Source organism: Gossypium raimondii, chromosome 1, assembly GCF_025698545.1.
Source record: "Gossypium raimondii isolate GPD5lz chromosome 1, ASM2569854v1, whole genome shotgun sequence".
NCBI lineage: Eukaryota > Viridiplantae > Streptophyta > Magnoliopsida > Malvales > Malvaceae > Gossypium > Gossypium raimondii.
In genome coordinates this window covers 4,114,859-4,128,443 of record NC_068565.1, presented here as the reverse complement: position 1 = coordinate 4,128,443, position 13,585 = coordinate 4,114,859, and the positions used below count along the sequence as shown (strand labels likewise).

General features: G+C 34.1%; 1 long non-coding RNA gene across 1 annotated transcript; it reads left to right on the top strand.

Moving 5' to 3' along the window:
- The first annotated feature begins 3,037 nt into the window (after positions 1–3,037).
- On the top strand, positions 3,038–4,519 carry LOC128039247 (uncharacterized). The gene is made up of 3 exons (XR_008193744.1): positions 3,038–3,099; positions 3,563–3,649; positions 4,349–4,519. It is a non-coding gene; the product is annotated as an uncharacterized LOC128039247 (long non-coding RNA).
- Positions 4,520–13,585: the final 9,066 nt, after the last annotated feature.

The window sequence follows — 13,585 nt, the reverse complement described above, 5'->3', positions numbered from 1 at the left end:
AGTATGTGAGCTTTCCGATGTGCAAGCTGAAAGCTTAGCAAAAATATGCAAGCCGCAAGCTTAAGCTGCGAGCTTAGCGAGAAGTGTGAGATATGAGCTCAGCAAGTGGTGCGAGCTTATCTAAAAGTGAAAGCACTATATAGTTGCGAGCCTATTGAAGACACTAGCTAAAGACAGCAAGCAAAGTGTGAGCCTGTCAAAGTGTGAGCCTATCAAACTGCAAGTCGAAGTGGCAGACGGTCTAAATGCAAGCTCGAGTGGGTGCAAGCCAAAATGGCAGAATGAAGGCAAGCAAACTATACTCACGAACTGTTTGTGCAAGAAGAAACAGGATTGTAGTGAACAAAGGAACAAGGCAAGATGTGTTGTCAACTAAGGCTGTGAATGAGGAGAATACATCATTTGATGAACAAATCTTTGGCACAAAAGACTGGGATAGTCAAGTGTGTAAGTCAGATTTGGTTGAGAATGAAGCCAAGGTTGAAAATGAATTGCTTGAGCAGAGCTAGCTTGAAACAAAGAATCTAAGGACTACCAAGCTTAAAACTTGATGAATGATTTGTATTTGCAGCATGGAGTCCAAGGAGGAGTGGTGAAAATTGGCCAACCATGCTGCTGTGATGTTTTTTGCTTATTGCTGCTACCATTGTTCTAACAGGAACAATATCTTAAAATAATAGTCTCTTCATCACCCCCCATTGACAGCAGCTTAGGTCACTCATTTAGCATTCGTTAGCAATGTCCCCTTCACCACCAATCATAGAAAATGCTACAAATATTGCAGTCCCTGCAACAACTATACCACCTTCTAAATAGGACCTTTCGGACCCTATAAGTATCGAGTCAACTACCTATACGTCTCAGCTACTGCATTAGGAGAACGAGGCTACATAATACTATGCTTTAATAGGTAAACCTAATTATTTTTCCATTTTCACATGAATTTTTTTTAATTTATCTAAGGTTTTACTCTTGTGGTGTATTAGGTACACATACTCATTTGAAATAATCATCAATAAATGTTACATAATACTTATAACCACCTATTGCATTGATGTTTATGAGGCTACATATGTTAGTGTGCAAAAATTTTGGAGGTTTCAAGGCTCTCGTTCCTTTTTCATTACAAGATCACTTATTCATCTTACCTTCCAAACAAGATTTACATTGTGAAAGATCAACTTCCTTAAGCGAATTTAAGGTGTCATCTTTCACAAATCCAGTGATTCTTTTTTGGTTAATATAACAAAGTCTCAAATGCCAAAGGTACGTCTTATTAGAGTGAAAAATTCACTAAAGGAAATTAAGCTTTTAGCGACGTTTTTAGTGGCGTTTGGACCAAAAATGTTACAAATATTATACGTTAGTGGCGCTAACCGAAAACGCCAATGTTTGTCTTGTTTGGTTTTGGTTCATTTTTAGATATGTATATGTTATCGATTTTATGCATCTATGATAGTTGGATAATGCTTGTATTGATGTGCCATTTTGTATTTTTTAATTCATTGATTCCATTTTATTTCTGTTCAAGCTTCCTTTTGTTGTGTATAATTTTTACCTCCTTGCCTATGCCAAGTTTAAAATTGTTGTGATTAGAGTGATGCTAATTTTTGGCTTTCATTAACCTAAGAACAAATGATATATCCTTTGGTGCTGAAGTTCTGTTTTTATTTCTAAGGTTTTTTATACTATGTTGGTCGAATGTGTTATAATTTGACTTATCATTCATTAATGATATCTTTAAAATTGATAATTTTTTTTGCCAATAAGAATAAGGTTTTAGAATTGTCAATTTGTTTTTTTAAGGGTTAGTAATTAGTCTTGGCTGATCTAAGTTTAAGTTCTTAAGACATCCTTGCATCTCCATTAAATTGGTTTTGTCAAACCTTACCCACTGGCCGCTGTGTCTGTATTGTCTGTTTTTAGATTCCTTTGATTTGTATTGTTAATATAGATATTACCTCATTGTTATTTTTTGGTCCATTCATGTGGAAATTATTTAATGTTATTTGTTCATTCAAGTTTTTCAAAATATTTGGTGTGGTTTTTCTTATTTTGTACTGGTCCTTCTATAGTATTTTTTTTAGTTGGTTTAGAAATATATATTTGATTTGATTACAGATTTAAGTGATATTACCAATGAATATTTTTGGATTCAAAATAAATTATGTTTCACTTGCCTAGTAATGAATTATCTAACATGGATTGTTGATTCTTTGTGTTTATGGGCATTATCTTTGCTTTTGGTTATTATTAGTTTCTCTGGACCTTTTTGTTTTCTTGAATCTTGCGATTTGTTCATTATCATCTTTGTCATGGTTCATGGATTCTGGTAAGCTTTTCACTTTGATAAGGTTAGCTATTTTGATTGCACTTGCATGAGTTATTGTGCTTGTTAGGATCGTCCCGATTAAGCAACAAGTAACAAAAATAGCGGAATAAATTGAGAAATTGAACACACAAATTTAACGTGGAAAAACCCTTCCAAAGAGGATAAAAAACCACGGGAAAAGATAATTTTACTATAACGACAAAAGAATGAAGAGTACAAAAGATGGAGATAAAACTAAACCCCGAAAACCCGAAAAACAAAGAACCCTCAAAACGTAAACATAAAATTCTCTGAATGTGTTATGTGTAATGGTCCAAATTTGAGGTTATCGGAACAGTGGTTTCGGGACCATAAATCCGATGAGAAAAATTTTATTTTTCTTATATTTTTATGGTCTACAATTTCACAAAATGATTTCGTGAAAATTTCGTTCGAAAATTTCGACGTTTGGGCACTCAATTTAGTCAAAAGGACTAAATTGCAAAAAGTGCAAAAGTTGAGTTCTACATGTTAGAGGTGTCCAATTGTTATGAAACTTTAAATTGGAGGTCCTTATATGGTAATTATACCATTGGTAACTTGGTAGACAAAAATGGACATGAGATAAGTGAAATAGAAAATTTTTAAGTTAGGGGCAATTTGGTAATCTAGTAATTAAAATGAATTAAAAGGGAAAAAGATGGCAAATTATGCTCATCTTCTTCATATGAACGAAATCAGCAAGGGGGGAAGCCATAGTTAGGGTTTTCAAGCTTCCAAGCTCCATAGTAAGTGATCCCAAGCCCCGTTTTTAATGTTCTTTACGTTTTTGAGATCCCGGTAGCTTAATTTAGCTTATTCTAGCAATAATTTAACCTAGGGTTTATATTTGGAAAAATACCCATAGGTGAAAAGTGTTTATTTTGATTTTTATGATAGAATATGAAGCTAGAAATTATGTTAAACAATTTTGCTAAGCGATTTTAAGTGAAAACGAGTAAAACGACATAATCGGTAAAAATACCTAATGTTCATAAGTACATGTTAGAGTGGGAATTTGATATTGCCATAGAAGGAAAATTGTTCAGAATGTTATAAAACATAAGAATAAGAGATGAAGTTTAATTTCCGAGCCTTGGGGCAAAAATGTAATTATGTAAAGTTTAGGGCAAAATTGTAATTTTGAAAAGTTAGAGTCGAGGGCTGTTTTGATTAATGTGATTATTAAATAAGTTAAATTTACTATTTTAGATCAAGAAGTACGAAACTCGAGGTTAGACAAAGGGAAGAATAAAGTTGAAGACTAAGTTGGTGAATTTGGCTATAATTGGTACCGAGGTAAGTTTACGGTAAATAAATACAATATTTCAATAATTATTATTAATATTGTTATTTTCCAGAAATTATGCATTTATTTTATGAATTTATTTAATGTTGATCCAAGTATGAAATGATAGAGAATTAAAATTAAAAAATCCCGTTGATACATAAGGATGGTACTGGATGCGAATGTCATGACATTTGGGCACCAAGACGAGAGGTCCCATGTAAGACCATGTCTGGGACATGGCGTTGGCATCGAGATGAGAGGTCCCCTATAAGACCATGTCTGGGACATGGCATGGGCACCAACATGAGAACATCCCATGTAAGACCATGTCTGGGACATGGCTTTGGCATGTTATTATCAGAAGAGACCCGAGTATCCTTATTGTTCCAATGTAGCTCAACGGGCTAATAAGCGAATCATATTCATGAAAGTTCAGTTTAAAGCATAAATAGCAAGCTCAGGTAAGTTATAAGAGTTAAGAACTTATTATACTATCAATTGATGTTCAACGATGCAGCAAGAGATGAGTAAGTTATGCACACAAGTATTCTAAGTAAACAAGTAAGAGAACTAGTATGAGATTAACTAAAGAGTAAACTAGAGATATAGACATTGAGTTTAATTATTTAAGTTAAATATTGTTATTTATTTGCTAGTAAACTTACTAAGCTTTATGCTTATGTCTTTTATTTCTCTTTCTCTTATAGTATTACAAGGCTACTTCAAGGATCCTAAAGAAGTCGGAGATCGTCCACACTATCAACCACAACTGCTCGGTATTTTATGTCGAAACACGTTTGAGTTATGGCATGTATAGGGATTTAGTTACTCTAAATGTTTGTATTTATGATCTTGCTAAAGAATGATGTGTAAGTATTTGATGATGAATGGTTGCTAAAATGGTTAAGTATGGAAGTGTTTGTTGTTATAAAAGTTTAGGTGATAAACTATGAATGGAAATCATAAAAGGGTAAAATTTTGCAAAGAAACAGAATTCAGACAGCACTGTGACATGACTTTGAAAAATCACCTAGGATGGTATAAAATGAATTAGAGGATGAATGATATTTGGAATTAAAGCTTGTTGAGTCTATTTTCATGGAAAAATAACAGTGTAGCAAAAGGAAATTTATATTTTAAGATATGTGAATTTTAGTGAGACAAGGTCAGAACTATTTTTGGAGTCCCCTGTTCTGAGTTTAGAAAATAATTAAAAATTATAAAAAAATGGTTATGAGTTGAAATTTATATGCTTAGATTCCTTAATGAGTCTATTTTCTGTAGGAACAAGTGGGAATAGCATATGAAAATTCTACAGTGAGAAAACTTATTTTTAGTAACAAGAGGTCAGAATAGTCGAATGGTGAAACAGGGGAGATTTTAACTAATAAACTGTACTAATTGGCTGAACCAAAAATTCTAAAAATTTTATGGTAGGAAGATATATGAGTCTAGTTTCAAGGAAAATTTACGGAGTTAAATTTTGAGTTCCATAGCTCAAGTTATAATTAATTTAGTGACTGTTGCGCAGTTGGACAGCTTTGCTGTAAATAGTGAAAATAATTTGCAAAAGTAAATTTTTATGCTCCGAATTAGTAAGATAAGTTAAGTAATGCCTCGTGCTCGACTCCGGCAACGGTCTCGGGTAAGGGGTGTTACATTATGAGTTCTAATCTAATGGATGTATTTACTAAGGTTGTAAAAGAGCCTATTTATAGGCTAAATTCATATGTCAAATAATAATAAAATAAATTAAACTAATCAGTGTTTGACTAAAACAAATAAACAGAGTTTAACTAAAAGATTATTTCTCAAATTTGACTGAAAATAGGAGTCATACTTAACAAATCTCCACCTTGACTCATATTTCCACAACGCCATCTTTGCCAAAGCCCGCCACGAGCCTATCTTGAACTATGCAGGGAATTAACTGAGTCGAATCTATGCTTAGAAACTGGAAGACTTCTAGCCTTTGACTTGTACACTACCAAATCAAAACTAACCCGGGTCTGATTTTCATGAACACAATGCCCTAACTTTTCAAAACCTGCATCCAAAAGAGAACCTTTCTTCAATGAAACGATCATACATTTTTCCCTCCTATGACCAAGTTGCCTCCGCTCCAAATGTAACAACCCGGTTTGACTCTAATTGGAATAGTGGTTTCGGGACCACAAATCTGAATTAGAAAAAAATATTTTTATATTATTTTCTGTGTTTATTATGTGTGAATTTACTAGTGTGAAAATTTCGTGCTTTAATTTCGCCGTTTGAGTGTCCGATTAAATAAAAGGATTAAATCGCATAAAATAAAAATTTAATGGTTAAATATGAAGGTGCCTAATTGTTGTTGTCTTTATAATTTAGAGGTGTTATGATGCAATTAGCCACTATGTAAGTTAGTGGGTGGCAAAGGACTAATGTAACCTTATTATATATGTTTTATATATATATTAGTAAAGGTTAATATAGTAAATTAATAATAATGTTAATATATGTTTAATATAACAAATTAAAAGCCATGTTCTTCATCTTTTTTTTGGCCGAATTGGGAAGAAAATAAAAGGGTTTAAAGCTTTGTTTCATTCGGCACTTTCAAGCTTGGATTAAGGTATGGATTTTGTTCGGTTTTTGATGATTTTTATGTTTTTGAGATCGTTGCTTCGAGTACTATCCGACCCATGCTTGAATTTTTGATTTTGATGAATATTTTGAGCTATGCCATTGATGAATAATTGTGTTTTGTGATGTTTGATAATGAATAATGAATGATATGCTTTAGATTAATATGTTTTGTATTGGAAATTTTGGTGAAATTGAGTAATTAGGGTTAAATTGCAAAAATAATATTTTTAGAGACTAAAATGTGAAATAAATGAAATGTGTGGACTTTTATGAAGACAAGGAGCATTCAGCCCTAGCTTAGTGTGGGCAAATTTTGTGTATTTTGTGTTTTGTGCAAAAAGGACTAAATTGCAAAAAGTGTAAAATGTTAGGGGCAAAATGGTAATTTCCCATTTATGTATTTTTATGTTCTTCATCTTTTTTTTGGCCGAATTGGGAAGAAAATAAAAGGGTTTAAAGCTTTGTTTCATTCGGCACTTTCAAGCTTGGATTAAGGTATGGATTTTGTTCGGTTTTTGATGATTTTTATGTTTTTGAGATCGTTGCTTCGAGTACTATCCGACCCATGCTTGAATTTTTTATTTTGATGAATATTTTGAGCTATGCCATTGATGAATAATTGTGTTTTGTGATGTTTGATAATGAATAATGAATGATATGTTTTAGATTAATATGTTTTGTATTGGAAATTTTGGTGAAATTGAGTAATTAGGGTTAAATTGCAAAAATAATATTTTTAGAGACTAAAATGTGAAATAAATGAAATGTGTGGACTTTTATGAAGACAAGGAACATTCAACCCTAGCTTAGTGTGGGCAAATTTTGTGTATTTTGTGTTTTGTGCAAAAAGGACTAAATTGCAAAAAGTGTAAAATGTTAGGGGCAAAATGGTAATTTTTCCATTTATGTATTTTTGGACTTAATTGACTGTTTTTATGAATAAAAAGGTTAAATTTGATTATGTTTAGATCAAGAAACGAAGAAAACGGATTTGGATCGGGGAAAAACGAAAGTAATCGAATAGTCGATCGTGTCCGCTGATATCCGAGGTAAGTCTATTAGCAAATTCATGTTATCAAATCAATATATATATATAAGTATATTTATTTTATAATTAATGAGCTATAACTAAAAGTATAAAATTGATGTTAGTTGATGTGTGAATCTTATACATATATATATGATGTTCGAATAGGTATGTATATAAAAGTATAAATTTTTGGATTCAATTAAAAGTTCAGATGTTATGGTTGTGTTTATATAATGTACGAATATATATATGTGTGTAATATATATATATTTAAATTCTTGATCTTAATTGAAGTATGAATGTTATATAAGTTCATAAAAGATTCAATATATTAAGGTAAATGCATGTATAATTTTTGGTTTTAATCAAAGGTATATATATATATATAATATTTATATATATATATATATATATGTGTGTGTGTGTTTGGATCGAACAAGCACGCATATACATGTATGATACCTTATATGGAGTTGAGTATGAAATTAGGGATGTATATATTAGATTCAATATGTATGAGTATACAAGTATAAATTCATGTTTTGATTATAAGTATGTAATTATATATGTAGATGATAGACTCAAATATATATAAATGTATTCGGTTGAATCATTGAATTATCAAGTTTGAAATTGGTGATTTGAATCAGTTATAAACCTAGCAGTGCTAAGTGCTATGATCCGAATCGAGCTATAAGCCTAGCAGGCTAAGTCTTCGGTGATCTCAATCAAAGGAACAAAGTTATTAGCTTAGATTATTTTAATATGTTCGAATGTGAAATGTATATTATTTAAGTATAATGGAAGTTAAATATTATGATGGTAGTAGTTGAATCTATAATATAAAGATATATATATAAATGTATTCGGTTGAATCATTGAATTATCAAGTTTGGAATTGGTGATTTGAATCAGGTTATAAACCTAGTAGGCTAAGTGCCGGTGATCTGAATCAGGCTATAAGCCTAGTAGGCTAAGTGCCGGTGATATGAATCAGGTTATAAACCTAGCAGGCTAAGTGCCGGTGATCTGAATATGTTAAATTAAGTGATTATATGCATTTGATATATATAAATATATAAATGATTTTGGTTTATTTTAACTTAATGATGGAATAAGTATAAGTATATATATATGAATTTTTGCTTATGACTTACTAAGCTTTAATAGCTTAATGTGTGTTGTATTTGTTTACCTTTGTTTTATAGATTTTGGAGTCGCGTTAGGAGCTCGGGGATCGTCAGCATAGTCTATCACACTATCGACCGTCTTTGGTATTTTATATATTTTGAATTCGAACCTATGGCATGTATAGTCTAGTTAATATGTTTAATTTTGGGATATGTGATTATGAGCCATACGAAAATGGCTTACTCATTTTGATTAAGCTTGGTTTTATATTTTTGATCTAATTGGTATATATATATATAATGTTTAAGCTTATGCAAATTTCGGTTATTTATATGGAAGTGTGATGTGTTTAGTATATTTGTTAATAGTTGTATAAAATAGTTATATTTAAGCCTATTTCAAAATAATATGTGTATTATATGTATATGATGTATTGTGTATATACTTGCCCAATTTTTGTGTATAAGAGTCATCCAAACAGGTAGATTACTTAAGTTTGTAATATGTAGTATAATTAGTAAATTAAAATGAAATAAATGCTTGGATAAATGTTTGATTTATGATATCAAATTTTGATTAGGTAAATGATAATGAGATGGATGAATTGTTGAAACGTGGTTAGTAAATGAAATTTGATTAAAGGTGCATGTTTGATTTTAATTGGTTATGTGATAATATATATATGGAATGGAATTTTGTGGTTGAGTTAAAAATAATAATAATAATAATTTTGGGTAAGATTTTGATCGGTAATGCCTCGTAACTCTAATCCAGCGACGGACACGGGTCGGGGTGTTACACCAAATGAGTTGACTTCGACTCTGTAACGGATGAGGGACGTCCGATTTCACCGGTCACTGTAGAACCTTCCAGATTATAAAGACTGCCAGTTCTTTTACCTTTTAACAAAACGAGAGCTCCACGAGATACTTTAATGCCGTTTGACTCGATGTTGATTCTGCATCCTTTCAAGTCTAAAATACTTAAGGAGATGAGATTCTTTCGTAAATCAGGTACATACCTGACATCTGAGAGTGTCCTAATCATCCCATCGTGTATCCTAATTTTAACAGTACCAATATCAATTACCTTACTAGATGAATCGTTTCCCATGCGCACAACTCCACCTTCAACCGAACTGTATGTGGAGAACCATTCTCTATTGGGACACATGTGGAAAGAACATCCCGAATCTAGGATCCACTCGGACGTGAGCTTGGAGTTATCGCTCGTTGACACTAACAAGAAATCATCACCGCTTTCATCGATCAAATTAGCACCAGCTACATCTTCCTCGTTACTCTCAGCAGCTCTTTCATTTCGCAGTTTATAACAATCTGCTTTGACGTGACCTAACTTTTTACAATAGCGACACATTTTGTCTCGTTTATTTGATGCTACCAAAACGGAAGATTGCCTATCTGCCTTGCTATCCAAATGAAGCTCATTGTCGAGTTTATCTCTACTCAACAAATGACCCTTCACATCTTCGAACGAGATTTTGTCTCTACCATAAATCAGGGTCTCCCTGAAAGACTTGTATGAAGGGGGTAAAGAGCACAATAATAGCATAGCTTGATCTTCATCATCAATATGAACCTCAACGTTCTTTAAATCATTTAAAAGAGTAATGAATTAACTGATGTGATCTCTAAGAAGCTCACCTCCGTCCATGCGAAACGTAAATAGACGTTGTTTCAACACTAAACGGTTAGCCAGAGATTTAGTCGCATAAAGAGTTTCTAACCTTTTCCACAAGGCGGATGAGGTCTTCTCTATCAATACCTCCTGTAATACCGTATTCGCGAGACACAACTGGATTACAGACAAGGCATTTTCATCAAGCTCTTCCCATTCTGTTTTATTTAGATTCTCAAGCTTTTTCCCAGTAACAACCTTTTTCAAACCGGATTGAACTAGAATTGCCATCATCCTAACTTGCCACAGATTGAAATTTGTCTCACCATCGAACTTTTCAATTTCAAACCTTGTTGTTGCCATATCTGAATGGGCTGATTTTTTAACTAGCTCTGATACCACTTGTTAGGATCGTCTCGATTAAGCAACAAGTAACAAAAATAGCAGAATAAATTGAAAAATTGAACACACAAATTTAACGTGAAAAAACCCCTCCAAAGAGGATAAAAACCCCGGGCAAAGATAATTTTACTATAATGGCAAAAGAATGAAGAGTACAAAAGATGGAGATAAAACTAAACCCCGAAAACCTGAAAAACAAAAAACCCTCAAAACGTAAACGCAAAATTCTGTAAATATGTTATGAGTTCTAATCTAATGGGTGTATTTACTAAGGTTGTAAAAGAGCCTATTTATAGGCTAAATTCATATGTCAAATAATAATAAAATAATCTAAACTAATCAGTGTTTGACTGAAACAAATAAACAGAGTTTAACTAAAAGATTATTTCTCAAATTTGACTGAAAATAGGAGTCATACTTAACAGTGCTTGTATCTTTATTAGACAAGAATGTTTGTTTTTCCCCCTTGTATATGGAGGGTTAAAACATTGTATCTTTGTGTCTATGTTCATAGGTTTTGATGCGTCTAGCATTGGTACGTTAGGAAAGCTGATCATCCCTATGATGACTTTCTGTTGAAGATAGTTCCCATCCAACCAGCTTCCCATGCAAAGGTGACCATACAGAGAACGTACTTCAAGCAGCAAACTAAAGCTCTCTTGTTCCATTTAGTTTCTTTAATGAATGTTTTGTATTTTTAGTTTGAATCAAACTTAGTTGGTAGCTGCATTTTGATGTAATTAGGTGATGAATGACAAGTTTAGGTAGCTTGTTTTTGGTATTCAAGTAAGTTTATCAAGTTACTAGGTAAACTAGTGGTGTTAGGTATAAATTTAGGTAGTAACTTGTTAATTTTGAGAATGTTAACTCATATATGTAATGACTTTATGTCTTTTGTCAAGTTAATGAAGAATTTAGTTCATTTTCATCATCAAATTCTCTCTTCTCTTTTCTGTTTTTCCACTTGCAATTTTTCTTTCTTCTTTGATTGTTTCTTGAGCAAGGCTCGACACTTGCTATCCAAGCAAGATCAAACCAGCTTACTCCTGCCCTCAAACACCAACAATTGGTATCTAGAGTTGTATTCTTAGTGGACCTATTGTATCAAACCAAGAAAACTGAATGGCTTCCTCAAGTTTTTCACCAGCAGCCCCACCAGTCTTCAATGGAGAAGGCTTCCACATATGGCTGGTAAAGATGAAGACTTACCTGCAGGCCTTTGATCTGTGGGAAGTTGTGAACACAAATGCTGAGCCAGCACCACTGAGGGCCAATCCCACAGTAGCTCAGATCAGACAAATGCTGATGAGAGGACCAAAAGGCACAAGGCCATGTCCTGCATCCAGAACTGTGTGTCAGATGCCATCTTCGCCAGAATTATGGCCTGTGAGACTCCAAAACAGGCCTGGGACAAGCTTAAGGAGGAGTTTCAAGGCACAGAAAGAACAAGGCAACAGCAGTTGTTGAATTTGAGGAGAGGCTTTGAGAATCTAAAGATGAGGGAAGAAAAAATAGTGAAGCAGTATGCAGATAGAATCATGGCAGTGGTTAACAGCATAAGGCTCCTTGGTGAGCACTTTGATGAGGCAAGAATCGTGGAGAAAGTCCTCTCCACTTTGCCTGAGAGATATGAGGCAAAGATATCCTCATTAGAGGACTCAAGAGACCTTGCTAGCATCTCTTTAATTGAGTTGATTAACACTTTCTATGCTTAGGAACGAAGGAGAGCTAGCAGAACTGAAGATCACTAGGAATGTGCATTTCAAGCCAAGGCCAGAGAAGCCTCAAGCACCAATGCTCATAGAGGCAAAAAGCTTTGGAAAAATAGGCCTAAGCCTGATGCTACAAGGAGCAGTGACCAGCCCTGCAGATATTGCAAGAGGCCAGGATATCCAGAAGATAGATGTTGGTTTAGGCCAGATGCTGTGTGCCAACACTGCAAGAAGAAGGGTCATGTTGAAAGGGTCTGCAAGAACAGAAACAAGCCAAGGCAGAACCAATTTCAGCAGTCAAAGGTTGAAGCTCGTGTGGCTGAAGATAGCAGTGATCAAGAAGAACAGGTTTTTGCTGTTTCTTGCTTAGCTGCTGAGAAGAAATGTTCAAAAGGTTGGTTAGTGGACAGTGGTTGCACTAACCACATGTCACCAGATGCCTCCTTGTTTAAAACCTTGGATAAAAGTTGTAAAACCAAGGTCAAGGTTGGAAATGGTCAGTTCATAAGGGCTGAAGGAAGAGAAGAGGTGCTGATATGTACTCCTACAGGCAACAAAGTCATTCCAAATATGCTATTGGTGCCTGAAATTGACAGAAACATTCTCAGCATAGCTCAACTGCTTGAGAAAGGTTATTCAGTTGTGTTCAAGGACAAACAGTGCCACATTGTTGATCCAAGTGGATTAAGCCTTATGACAGTCACAATGACTGACAAAAGCTTTGAGGTTCATTGGCCAAATGACTCAAAGTCAGCATACATAACCTCTACAAATGATTCCAAGCTCTGGCATCAAAGGCTTGGACATGCCAACTTCAGGTCAATGGCTCGAATGGCTAGTGAGGGCTTGGCTGAGAACTTCACCAGCTCAGTGGAGCATGATGATGTGTGTAAAGTTTGCCAGATGGGGAAACAGACAAGACTGCCATTTCCTACAAATGCAATACGGAGAGCTACTGAAAGACTACAGCTGGTGCACTCTGATGTATGTGGCCCGATGAGGACTGAATCACTTAGCAAAAACAGGTATTTTATCCTCTTTGTTGATGATTTTACAAGGTTTTGTTGGATTTTCTTCTTGAAACACAAGTTTGAGGCAGCTCAAGTGTTTGTGAAGTTCAAAACTACTGTAGAAACAGAAATAGGTTACAAGCTGAAATCGAAAAGATCAGACAATGGCACTGAATACACTTCAGCTCAGTTCCAAGCCATCTACAATGATGCTGGCATCAAACACCAGCTTACGAATGTGTACACACCTCAGCAGAATGGGGTATCTGAAAGGAAGAACAGAAGTCTGATGGATATGACCAGATGCCTTTTGTTTGAGAAGAAACTGCCCAGGAACATGTGGGCTGAGGCAGTAAACACTGCTGTCTATCTTCAAAATAGCCTTCCCACCAAAGC